This window comes from Eriocheir sinensis, chromosome 57, assembly GCF_024679095.1.
Source record: "Eriocheir sinensis breed Jianghai 21 chromosome 57, ASM2467909v1, whole genome shotgun sequence".
Classification (NCBI taxonomy): Eukaryota; Metazoa; Arthropoda; class Malacostraca; order Decapoda; family Varunidae; genus Eriocheir; species Eriocheir sinensis.
Window position 1 is genome coordinate 4811299 of NC_066565.1, and position 12500 is coordinate 4823798.

Consider the following 12500-nt stretch of genomic DNA (forward strand, 5'->3'; position numbering starts at 1 on the left):
TATCTTCACTTAGAAACCAGTTGGATGGGACACAAGAATCAGGAGACGGATGGCGAGGGTGGTTTCAGTTGGCGGTATCTAACTTGCTTGGGGCTTAAGTTATCTAAAGTTACCAGTAGCGTTTTCTAGTTATCCAAAATAGACACCTCATTCAGCTGTTACCTCTCACGTCTGTTTTCTAGGTTTCTACTGTAACATGGGAAGAGCACACGGGTCAAGGTATCTAAGTGAACCCAAAAAGATACCCACCTCGTTTTCTACTTTTTTAGGAAGAACAATTTGGTTATCCAGAAGCGTTACCAGTTCATTTTGTTATCTACGTGCAGTGTTCTCTAATTTTACCCAGTTGGTTTTCTACTTGGTTTTCTTTTTTGCACCGTTTTCTACTTTTTAGGAAGAACAATTTTGTTATCCAGAAGCGTTACCAGTTCATTTTGTTTTCTACGTGGTGTTATCTACTTTTACCCACTTTGTTTTCTACTTGGTTTTCTATTAATTGCACTGTTTTCTACTTTTTAGGAAGAACGATTTGATTTGGTCAGCTTGTTATCCAAAGTGTTACCAGCTCACTTTTGTTATATACTTACACTGTTCTCTAATTTAAGTGTTCTAATTTATCGTTTTCTACTTTTATCAGGAAGAACAGATAAGATTAGGTTAGGTTATCCAAAGTTCCCACCAAGGTTTATAGTGTCAGCGTTCTCTACTTGTTTTCTGGTTTCATTATCCACTTGTGTCGTTTTCTACTTTTGTCAGGAAGAACAGATTAGGTTAGGTTATCCAAATGTTACCACCACGGGTTCGAATATCGTTCTCTACGTCCTCTGGTTTCAATCTTGACTTATCCTGTTTTCTAATTGTCGTTTTCTACTTTTATCAGGAAGAACAGCTTGGTAGACTAATGATGTTGGCACGGTGACGGTGGTGGTGGTGGTGGTTGTAGTGGTGGTGGTGGTGGTGGTGGTGGTGAAGGAAGCCTGGGCTGGTGGTGGTGATGGTAACGGTGTTGTTAGATATCACCACAAAGTTGAAATCAGTGTTACCAACTAGACCCACTTTCCTGGAATCAACTCTTCACCAGTTACTAGGAATCAGTGTTACCAGCTATTCCCACTTCTCTGGAATCACCCTTTAACCATGTATTCAGGAATGGTGTTACCAGATATCTCTTCTTCGCTGGAATCAAATGTTGCCAAGTAGGAGAACCAGAACAAAACACAACAGCAGGAATTGGTAACAGGAATTTGGTAACAGGAATCTAGGAGCAATTCCCAGCAGGTGTTCCAGGTAATTTAGGCCAGGTAGCAAGGCCTTCACGTGCTTAATGACGCTAATCAATTCTCAGGTAGCCGGCAGGGAGGTCATTCAAGCCAGGTAACTCAATAGGTGAACTTTTGACAGGTAAACTTTTGACAGGTAAACTCTAAACTCTAAACACGTAAACTTTTGACAGGTGAACTCTTGACAGATAAACTTTTGACAGGTAAACTTTTCACAATAACTTTCAACAGATGAACTTTCCACAGGTGTTTCTTTGGCTTATTAAGGACAGGTAAACTGGTTCTCTTGGCTTCTTAATTACAGGTAAACTGGTCTTCTGGAGTGGCTGGAACCGGTGAGCTGGATGGGTCTCTAGGCGAACAGGTAACTTGCACTTCCCTAATTGGTTTACAGGTAATTGGAAGAGATGATTGGCACTCTCCACGAATCAGTCCAGGTGTAAAATGGCACTCTTGAATTCAACAGGTAACTTCACTAATCACCCAGGTAATAAATTCACTATCCCGCCAGGTAACTCTTCACTAACTGCCCAGGTAACTTGATCATTAGCAGAGCAGGTAGCGAGAACAATTAGCCAGCCAGGGAGAAGCTCAACTCAACAGGTAATCTTCACTAATTGGCCAGGTAACAGCTTCAATAATTCAACCAGGTATGAACTCTCCACTACAGCAGGTAACTCTTAGCTATTTGCCCAGGTAACTTCACCACTAATAGGACAGGTGGCAGCTTCAGTAATTACCCAGGTAGTGGCTCCATTAACTCAACAGGTAACTTCGCTAATCAACCAGGTAACAGCTTCACTAATTACACAGGTGAGTCTCCACTACGCCAGGTGAGTGGAGCAACAGGTTACGGCGAGGCGGTGAGGGGGTGAGGTGCAGGGGGGCGTGACCTCACCTTAGTACACCTGAGTGGGGGGCGGCCCGGGAGTGGGGGGGCAAGGGCAGCACCCACGGGGGCAGCCACGGCCGACGCCACCACCACCTCCTCGCCATGAACACTGGAAAGAGAAAAGACAGAGGTTAACCCCTTGGATGCGGACCGCCAACAAGAAAACATCACCAAGCCATATACCTTGGGAGGGGAAATCCAGCATACCAGTACCACATGGGAAACACTCCACTATCCACCACAGAGGCAGAGAAAGACCTGGGAGTATTATGTGACAGGCTATACTGGTGAAGGCCCAATCCGTGCCAATCGCAGCGGACGGGTTAAAGGTCGGGTAAGCACAGTGTACCTTCCCCATGTTTCCCCAAGCACACATTTATTGACCAACCAGAAAGGAGGATGAACAGCTGAGTGAGGCGTTGTTGTTGGACGGTGAGTCGGCAAGGAGCACGAAAAATAAGCGCTGCGCTTATTTTTCGTGCAACCATCTGCGTGGTCGGCGACCTTCTCAAAAATCGGGCAGCAGTGTTTCAGGTACCGTACAGGACTTGCAGTGATCCTCCAGGTAACGTGTAGTGGTCTTGCACCTATTGCGATATGTCGGGCAGTGATCGGGCATGGCATGTTTATAGTGGCGCCATCTTGCTTTGGCTCATGCTGCCCTCCCGGAGCTCATCTTTAATCCTAGAATCTAGAGTCCGGGTTGATAGGTGGTCTTCTGGACAGCATGTGGGTAGTTTTAAAGCACTCGGCGGCGGCTGAAAAATCCCAGCTTGGTGGCACCGGGCGGGGATTGAACTAGCGTCGTCCTGAACGCGGCGCCGTCACGCTATCTATTCAGCCACCGCCTCCCCTAATATATGTGTGTGTGTGTGTGTGTGTGTGTGTGTGTGTGTGTGTGTCCATCACTATTATAACCTCCAACTCTTGTCTTAATTAATAACGGAATGTCCTTCAGACACTCAGAAAGACATTCCGTTATCAATTTCCTCATTCCTCTCTGTGTCTTTTCTCCTACGTCTATGTCTTTGTGAAGTGAATTAAACTGTGTGTGTGTGTGTGTGTGTGATGGGTAATTCGAATGAACACTGGGCCTGACGTAGAAACTGTGTTGCGCCTCCTGCCTTCCCCTGAGGTCTGTAGAGAGATGCCTCAGAGGTGTGGTTTTATACCTGCTGCATGGAGGGGAAAAGTCAGGAGTCGTTGTGCATTCATCCGGTGATCGAGCAGCGTCGGTTTACCAGTCGGGCAGGAATCATCGCCTGAAAAAACCGTTAAATCCAAATCTCCAAGACTGGTCGTCGTCGATCGTTCAGAAACCGGACAGCTGTGTGGCAGGCATCGTTATGGTCGTGCAGCTTCCGTCCAGCATTCGGGAAATACTCCTACAAGCGTAGTGCCATATTTTACCGCACCCCTGGGACGGACGGGCTTAAGGGCTGTATTTTAAGACACCATCGCTTCTCACATCAACTATTTCTAAAGGTCAAAGAGGGAATCAATCTGTTTTTCATGAGTGTTTTTTAAGGTTCATGGCACAGAAGAAGGGTCAAACTACCACCAGGGTCATAAAACTACCCTGGAAAGGCCTACAGCTCCTACGAAAGCCATGTCAAATATGTGAACTTGGGCGACGAAATGTTTTAAAATACGACTCTTAAGTGTGCACCAAATTCCGACGATACCAGAAAGAACCAGGACCGGTGCGCTGACGTTCGCGTATGTGTGAAGCCGCCTCTAGCCTGTTCTTTCCCTCCCTTCTTTCCCTCCCCTTCTCCCTCTTCCTTCCCTCCCCTCACCTATAGGTCCCCTTAAATGTATTTGTTCTATTTTATTTTTTCCTATTTTTTTATTTATATATATATCTTTTTTTTGGGTAAGCTATGTGGATGAGGTGAATGAATGACTATGAATGATGATGATGAAAAAAAAAGATAAAAAATAAAACTATAAACCTCAAAAAAATAATAAATATGGCCTAATAGCCCCCCCCTCCTCCCCCCCAAAAAAAAAATCCCCTCACCCCTTCCCATTTTCCTTAGCCTGTTCCTTCCATCCCTTCTTCCCCCTCCCCTTCCTTTTTTTTCTCTTCGAATCTTTATTTTCCTTCCTTCCTTCCATCCTTCCATTCCCTTCCTTTCTTTCTTCTCTCCCCACCCCGTTTTCTCAGCCTGTTCCTTCCATCCTTTCTTTCCTCTCCCCTTCCTTCTTTTTTCTCTTCCTTTCTTTACTTTCCTTCCTTCCATTCCCTTCGTTTCTTTTTTCCTCAGCCCGTTCCCCTTCACCCTCCTCTTCTCTCTCTCTCTCCTCTCCCTCTTCTTCCTCCCTCACCCTCCTTCCCTCCTCTTTCCTCCACCCGTTCCTTCTTTCATTTTTTCTCCCCCTTCCTTCCCTCCTCTCCTTCTCCCCTCTCCCATCCCTCCACCTTTCCTTCTTTCACTTTTTCTCCCCCTCCCTTCCCTCCTCTCCTCCTCCTCTTTTCTCCAGGGAAGGCATAACCAGGGATAAATACAGCTAGGGGATAACTTCTAAGCTAAGGTTGTTTACGCTACTCGGGATAAACACCAAGACTCTATTTGCAAGGTTTCTGGCGCGGTAATACAATGATTTCTGGGTCGAGGTATATAGCACAAGGTAATATCGTGGGGTAGTGTAGTTTGTGTGTATTAGTGTGAGACTGTATAGGTGTTGTTGATATTGCTGTTGTCTGTATTTTTAACTACTTCCTCTGTTGGTGATAATTCTAACCTGTTATTTATTTTCTTTTGCTTAATCTTAACCACTTTCTTTTTTTTCAAACCCTACTTTCCATTTACTTCTTCCTCTTAAGGGGCACTGGGCAAAATTTCCGTGGACCTTCAGTCAAACCACGATTCCCGCTGGCGTTGTCCTCATTTCCGTGGTTTTCTGACGTGTCCACGGTCTTCTGCAGCCACGGTAGATTTCACCGAAGGACGACGGTATTCATAATCATCATCATCAGCAATAACAAGAAAAGAGAAGGAATGCTAGCTGCTATGTACCGTCGGCTGCTATGTACCGGCTCCTATGTACCACTGCTTTGGCTTATATGTACCAAACAAGGCTGCTATGTAACGGCTCCTATGTACCGCTGCTCTGGCTTATGTGTACCATTGCAGGGCTGCTGTGTGCCGGCTGCTGTGTACCGCTGCTCTGGCTTATGTGTACCATTGCAGGGCTGCTGTGTGCCGGCTGCTGTGTACCGCTGCTCTGGCTTATGTGTACCATTGCAGGGCTGCTATGTGCCGGCTCCTATGTACCACTGCTTTGGCTTATATGTACCATTGTTGGGCTGCTATGTGCCGGCTCCTATGTACCACTGCTTTGGCTTATATGTACCATTGTTGGGCTGCTATGTGCCGGCTCCTATGTACCACTGCTTTGGCTTATGTGTATCAAACAAGGCTGCTATGTACCAGATACCTAGTAGGAAGATAAAATATTTATTATAAGAAAAAAATTAAAAACACATGATATAAAAGTAATGAAACTACATTAAAAGATAACACAAAAGCATAAACATATTAAAACTGCATACAATTATACTATTTGCTGTGAAATTGCTGTACCACATAAGCGGTGGAAGCACTTGTTGCATCCGTCACAGATAAGGGCTTCCTGTCTAGGGCGAACACACAATCCACATCCTGAGCAAAGGAAAAGTACTGATGCCATGGTAGTGCTGATGCCATGGTAGTGCTGATGCCATGGTAGTATAAAAAGGATAACTGAAGTTAGGAAGTAAATACTGAGCAGGTTCACTGGAGTTTCGAAGCAAATAGTGAGCAGATCCACTGGAGTTCCTAAGTTGCCCTTTTCGAAGCAAATAATGAGCAGAGCTCTATTTGCTCTATTCTCTATTTGCGTGGCAAACAAATAAACATTATTATTAATTATATTAATAATAATGTTACATAGCTATAATCATGGTACATAGCAGCCAGGGATGGTACATTATTCCTAGCAGCCAGGGATGGTACATAGCAGCAAGGGATGGTACATAGCAGCCAACGGTACATAGAAGCCTGTTACGAAAGAGAAGAGGAAGAAGCTACACCCAACTGTTCCTATACATTCGCTCAGCTCTGAGTGTTGCTGCCTGGACCAAGGCCTCCGAGGCCACTTTAAGTGAGAAAGTACGGGGCACGCCTTCCTGGCCTTCTAGACGTAGTTCTTGTGACAGCTGCATCACTTCACTGCCCTCCTCTCTTCTTGCAAGCCATTGCCGCCTCCATATTCTTTTCTTTTTCCGTTGCTTGTAAGAATTGTGTGTCACTGAGTGAAAACGGGAGTGCAAACAGGGGCGTCAGGCGTCAGCCATATTTGTTGTTGTGAAAATGTGTCGGTCACGTCACCGTTGCAGATTATCGTACTCAGCATAGTATTTACCGGTGTCTGACGCCTAACTCTTGCCAAGAAACATCAGGAATTGACTATTTTAACGATAATTATAAGTGAATCTCCTTATTGGGGTCCACGAGACAGTTTTGGGGTCGAAAGTCAGTAAATATAAAAGGCTGAGTAAAACAACCTGGCAGCGCTGGTCAAGACCACGGAACGCCCAGAGTGCGGGGCAAGTGTGATTGGAAGACGACGGCAGTGGGTCCACGCGGGCAAAAACAGACGATTTTATGACAAGATCCACGGAACATTTGCCCAGTGTAATGGCCCCTTTAACCTCTCTCTACCTTTTGGCATCCTCCTCCTCCTCCTCTTCTCTTCCATCTCCATCTCCATCTCCTTCTCCTCCTCCTCCTCTTCTCCTCCTCCTCCTCCTCCTCCTCCTCCTCCTCCTCCTCCTCCTCCTCCTCCTCCTCCTCCTCCTCTTCTCTTCCATCTCCATCTCCATTTCCTTCTTCATCTCCATTTCCTCCTCCTCCATCTTCCCCCATCAACGATTGCTCAGCAAACTATTGGCGCACGGTATCTCGGGTAACATTCACAATTGGCTTGCGGACTGGCTCTGAGCAGAAACAAAGAGTAGTTCTAAACGGTGTTACATCTAACTGGCTCGATGTCAGAAGCGGCGTACCTCAAGGATCAGTGCTTGGCCCCATGCTCTTCTTAATTTATGTTAATGATATCGATGATGAGCTCACTTGCAAAGTATCAAAATTTGCTGATGACACAAAAATTGCTAGTAAAGTAACTGCGACACTCGACGAAGAAGCTTTACAATCAGATCTAGATCGATTTGCACGTTGGGCCAATCAATGGCAAATGAAATTTAACGTTGACAAATGTAAAGTGTTGCACATCGGAAAAAATAACAATCGCGTTCGGTATGTAATGAATGGCCGACAACTTTCTGCAGTAAGTAAAGAAAAGGATCTTGGAATCACTACATCAAGCGATTTAAAGCCCGGTCAGCATTGTTCAGAGGTAGTTAAAACTGAAAACAAATTGGTTGGCTTCATCGGACGAGTCTTTAATAATAAATCGGAAAAAGTAATATTAAAACTGTATAATTCGTTGGTTCGACCCCGTCTAGAGTACTGTGTACAGTTTTGGTCTCCCTACTACAGAAAAGACATAGAAAAGTTGGAACGGGTTCAACGAAGAGTAACAAAGATGATTCCTAGGTTGAGAAATTTGTCATATGAACAAAGGCTTAAAGAAGTAAATTTATTCAGCCTATCAAAACGAAGACTGCGAGGCGATCTAATAGAAGTGTTTAAAATGTTTAAAGGATTCAGTGATATTAATGCGGAAGATTACTTTACAATTGATCGATCAAATAGAACAAGAAGAAATCACAATTTGAAGATAAGTGGTAAAAGATTCTCGTCGCACGAAGCTAAACACTTCTTCTTCAATCGAGTTGTTAATGTTTGGAACTCTCTACCCTGTGATGTCGTTGATGGTACAACAGTTACGGCCTTCAAGAATAGATTGGACAAGTATTTTGAATCCAACCAGCAACTAAGATATTACTCATTGTCGTAGTAACGTTAAGTTTTTTCGAATACTGGTGTCCTTGTCCGCTTTTATCGCCCGGTTAGTGGTAGCAGTAATGGTAGTTCTTTCCTCTTTCCTACATAAATTCCATGCAGTTTTTCCATGCTGCATGGTTCTTTTTCCTTTCCTGCCAGCTTTGGCTGGAGGGATGGGGGGGGTGGGGAGGAGCCTTCGCCTTTGCTGTCCTTCATCTTCCACCTTTGATTAGATAGTTAGTGTAGCTTGTCACAAACAACCTCGTAAGGACCAGCAGGTCTGCTGTTGTTTGTTCTTCCTTTGTGTTCCTTTGTGTTCCCCCTCCTCCTACTCCCCCTTATTCTGTTCATGTTCTTGTTCCTCCTCCTCCTCCTCCTCAATGCATCATCACGTCTCGGGTTTCTCTTCCTCGTCAACAAATCACATTAGGAATATTTTAGAAGAAAGTGCTGTAACAATGAGACGTGTGTGTGTGTGTGTGTGTGTGTGTGTGTGTGTGTGTGTGTTTCTGATTAGCTTTCTTCTCTCTCTCTCTCTCTCTCTCTCTCTCTCTCTCTCTCTCTCTCTCTCTCTCTCTCTCTCTCTCTCTCTCTCTCTCTCTCTCTCTCTCTCTCTCTCAAAGAGGTCACACATACGGAATTTAATGCCTTCCCACTTCCTTTCTCTCTCTCTCTCTCTCTCTCTCTCTCTCTCTCTCTCTCTCTCTCTCTCTCTCTCTCTCTCTCTCTCTCTCAAAAAGGTCACACATACGGAATTTAATGCCTTCCCTCTCTCTCTCTCTCTCTCTCTCTCTCTCTCTCTCTCTCTCTCTCTCTCTCTCTCTCTCTCTCTCTCTCTCTCTCTCTCTCTCTCTCTCTCTCTCTCTCTCTCTCTCTCTCTCTCTCTCTCTCTCTCACACACACACACACACACACACACACACTGATTTATACCTCCAGAAGAAGAAGAAGAAGAAGAAGACGAAGAAGAAAAATCATAAGCAGAAGAAAGAAAAGAAGAAAATGAATAAGAGGAAGAAGAAAAAACAAAGATAAAGATGACCAGACATGAAGAAGAAGAAGAAGAAAAAGAAGAAGAAGAAGAAGAAAAAAAATCATAAGAAGCAGAAGAAAAGAAGAAAATGAATAAGAGAAAGAAAAAAAAATAACAAAGATACTAATGACAGACAAATGATATCAAGTAACAACAACAGCAACAACAACAACAACAAAACCCATACAGCCCTCATCAAAGAAAACGTATATGATCTCTTTTTATGGCAGACTCATTAACATTTTAAGAGCCACTGTTTTGCGAGACTAATGAGATGAACACCTGAGGGGAGGGGGGGGGGAGAGAGAGAGAGAGGTGTTGCTAATTACCTGCCCAATAATACTAATAATAATAATAATAACAATAATGGTAATGATGATAATGGCCGTAGTCCTAGTGGCAATAGTAAAAGTAGTTGTAGTAATAGTAGTAGTAATAGTAGTAGTAGTAGTAGTAGTAGTAGTAGCAGTAGTAAGTCTGTCTCTGTCTCTCTCTCTCTCTCTCTCTCTCTCTCTCTCTCTCTCACACACACACACACACACACACACACCCTAACGACTGACTGGGACAAAAACAATACCTCATAATGAGTTGACGAGTGGGTGGTGAGTTCTGCTGTTACTATAATGAAGGGGGCGGAGGAAGGAGTGGGAGGAGGAGAGGAAGAACAATGTTGATTCACCGGGTTCACGCCTCCTAAAAGCCAACAACTGACCGGATACTAGCTCTTGGAGGCCTTGTGGAGTACCGACGAGGGTTTTCATTGTAATTTCTGTCTTTCATTATATTTTTTTTCACTGCGTTCTCATTTCATCATAACTTCCCTTTTCCTTATAACTCCACCTTTCCTTAGCCTGTTCCTTCTTTCCCTCTCTCTCCCTTCCTTCTCTCCTCTCCTCCTTTTCCCCCTCCCTTCCTTTCTTATCCTGTTCCTCCTCCTCTTCTCTCTCCAATCTCTATCCCCTTCCTTCCTTCCTTCCTTCCTTCCTTCCTCCTCCTCTTCCCTCCATCTTTCCTTAGCCTGTTCCTTCTTTCCCTCCATCTCCCCCTTCCTTCCCTCCTCTCCTCCTCTTCCCCCTCCCTTCCTTTCTTAGCCTGTTCCTCCTCCTCCTCCTCTTCTCTCTCCAATATCAATCCCCTTCCTTCCTTCCTTCCTTCCTTCCTCCTCCTCTTCCCTCCATCTTTCCTTAGCCTGTTCCTTCTTTCCCTCCATCTCCCCCTTCCTTCCCTCCTCTCCTCTTCCCCCTCCCTTCCTCTCTTAGCCTGTTCCTCCTCCTCCTCTTCTCTCTCCTATCTCTATCCCCTTCCTTCCTTCCTTCCTTCCTCCTCCTCTTCCCTCCATCTTTCCTTAGCCTGTTCCTTCTTTCCCTCCATCTCCCCCTTCTTTCCCTCCTCTCCTCCTCTTCTTCTCCCTCCCTTCCTTTCTTAGCCTGTTCCTCCTCCTCTTCCTCTCTCCAATCTCTGTCCCCTTCCTTCCTTCCTTCCTTCCTTCCTTCCTCCTCCTCCTCCTCTTCCCTCCACCTTTCCTTAGCCTGTTCCTTCTTTCCCACCATCACCCACATCCTTCCCTCCACTCCTCCTCTTCCCCCTCCCTTCCACTCTTAGCCTGTTCCTCCTCCTCTCCTCTCTCCAATCTCTATCCCCTTCCTCCATTCCTCCTCCACCTTTCCTTAGCCAGTTCCTTCTTTCCCTCCATCCCCCCCTTCCTTCTCTCCTCTCCTCCTCTTCTTTTTACTTTCTACTCCTTCTCAAGTCTTTCCTTTTCTTTCCTGTTAACTTTCCATTCTCCTTTTTTACTTTCCTATCCTTACTTTCCTTCCTTCCTTCCTTCCTTTCTTTCCTCCTCAGCCTGTTCCCCTTCCCCCTCCTCTTCTCTCTCACCTCTCCCTCTTCTTCCTTCCTTCACCATTCCTTAGCCTGTTCCTTCTTTCCCTCTTTCTCCCCCTTCCTTCCCTCCTCTCCTCCTCCTCTTCCCCCTTCTCCCCTCTCCCTCATCTCCTCCTCTTCCCTCTCCAATCTCTCTCTCCCCTTCCTTCCCTCCCCCCTTTACTTTTCTCTCCTTTCCTTCTCCCTCCTCGCCTTACGTCCCTCTTCTTTCTCAATTATTTCCTTCTATCTACTCATTTAACTTTTCATTTTCCTTTTTTTTTCCTTCCCTCCTTCCTCTGTTCTTTTCTTCTCTCGTCTTTTTAAGAGTGACAAAAATGGAGTAAGGAGTAAAAAGTAGCAAAGGACAGTAATCGAAAGTAAGGAAAAGTAAGGAGAAAGAAAGAAACAAAAAGAAAAAGTAAGAAAAAGTAAGAGTGTCAAAAACGGTGCCGGACAGGAAAGGAAGAAACAGCAGAAAGTAAAAAAGAAAAAGTAAAATAATCAAAAGTAATGAGAAAGGAGGAAAAGTAGAAGCGGGCAGGTAGGGACGGGACTAATTAGAGGCACAGATCTATACCAATCCAGGTGAGTCTTGGGCTGGAGGTCAAGGTGAGGGCTGAGGTCATGTAAGGTCACCAACAACACACCCTTACACGACACCCCTTCCTTCCCCTTCCTTAAGAGTCTCCTCCTTCCCTTACCTTCCTTCTTTCCTTCCTTCCTTCTCATCCCTCCTTCCCCTCTTCCTTCCCTCCCTTTCTTCCTTCCTTCTCATCCCTCCTTCCTCTCTTCCTTCCCTCTCTCCTTTTCTTCCCCTCGCCCTCCTTCCTTCCTTCTCATCCTTCCTTCCTTCACTCTCCTTTCCTTCCTTCCCCTCCCCTTTCTTCTCTCCCTCCTTCCTTCCTATCTTCCTCAGCCTGTTCCCCTTCCTCCTCCTCTTCTCTCTTCCCTCTCTCTCTCCCTTCCTTCCTTCCTTCCTTCCCCTCCTTTCCTTCCTTCTTCTACCTGTTCCCATTCCTCCCAACCCTTCCTTCCCCTCCCTTTTCTTCTTTCCCTCTTTCCCTTCCCCCTTCCTCCTCTTCTCTCTCCCACCTCCTCCCTTCCTTCTTCATTTCCTCCGCATCCTGCCCCACCCCCCTCCTTCCCCTCTTCCTCCTCCCTCCTTTTCCTTCCTCCCTCTGCCTTCTCTTCTCTCTCCCTCCCCTCTTCCCATCCTTTCCTTTCTTTGCCTGTTTCTCCTCCTCCTCTCTCTCCCCTTCCTTCCTCCTCCTCCTCCTCCTCCTCCTCCTCCTCCTCACCTTTGACCTTTCCTTCGTTCACATTTACCCGACACCATTTTTGGCACTCTTACTTTCCTTTTCTTTCTTTATCTTCTTTTCTCCTTTCTTTCTTTATCTCTATTTTCGTCTGTTCTTATTTTCATTCTTTCTTTCTTTCGTTCCTTTTCTTCTCCCTTCCTTCCTTCCTTTCCT

General features: G+C 45.4%; 1 protein-coding gene across 4 annotated transcripts in view; it reads right to left on the reverse strand.

Moving 5' to 3' along the window:
• Positions 1-12500, reverse strand: part of LOC126984664 (phospholipid-transporting ATPase ID-like) — a 199204-nt gene that overhangs the window by 140186 nt on the left and 46518 nt on the right. For all 4 annotated transcript variants that reach the window (XM_050838545.1, XM_050838548.1, XM_050838546.1 and 1 more), the window contains exon 3: positions 1-2281. This exon is cut by the window's left edge and continues 1003 nt beyond it. The gene's annotated coding sequence lies outside the window, so the exon portion shown is untranslated. The remainder of the gene's footprint in view (positions 2282-12500) is intronic.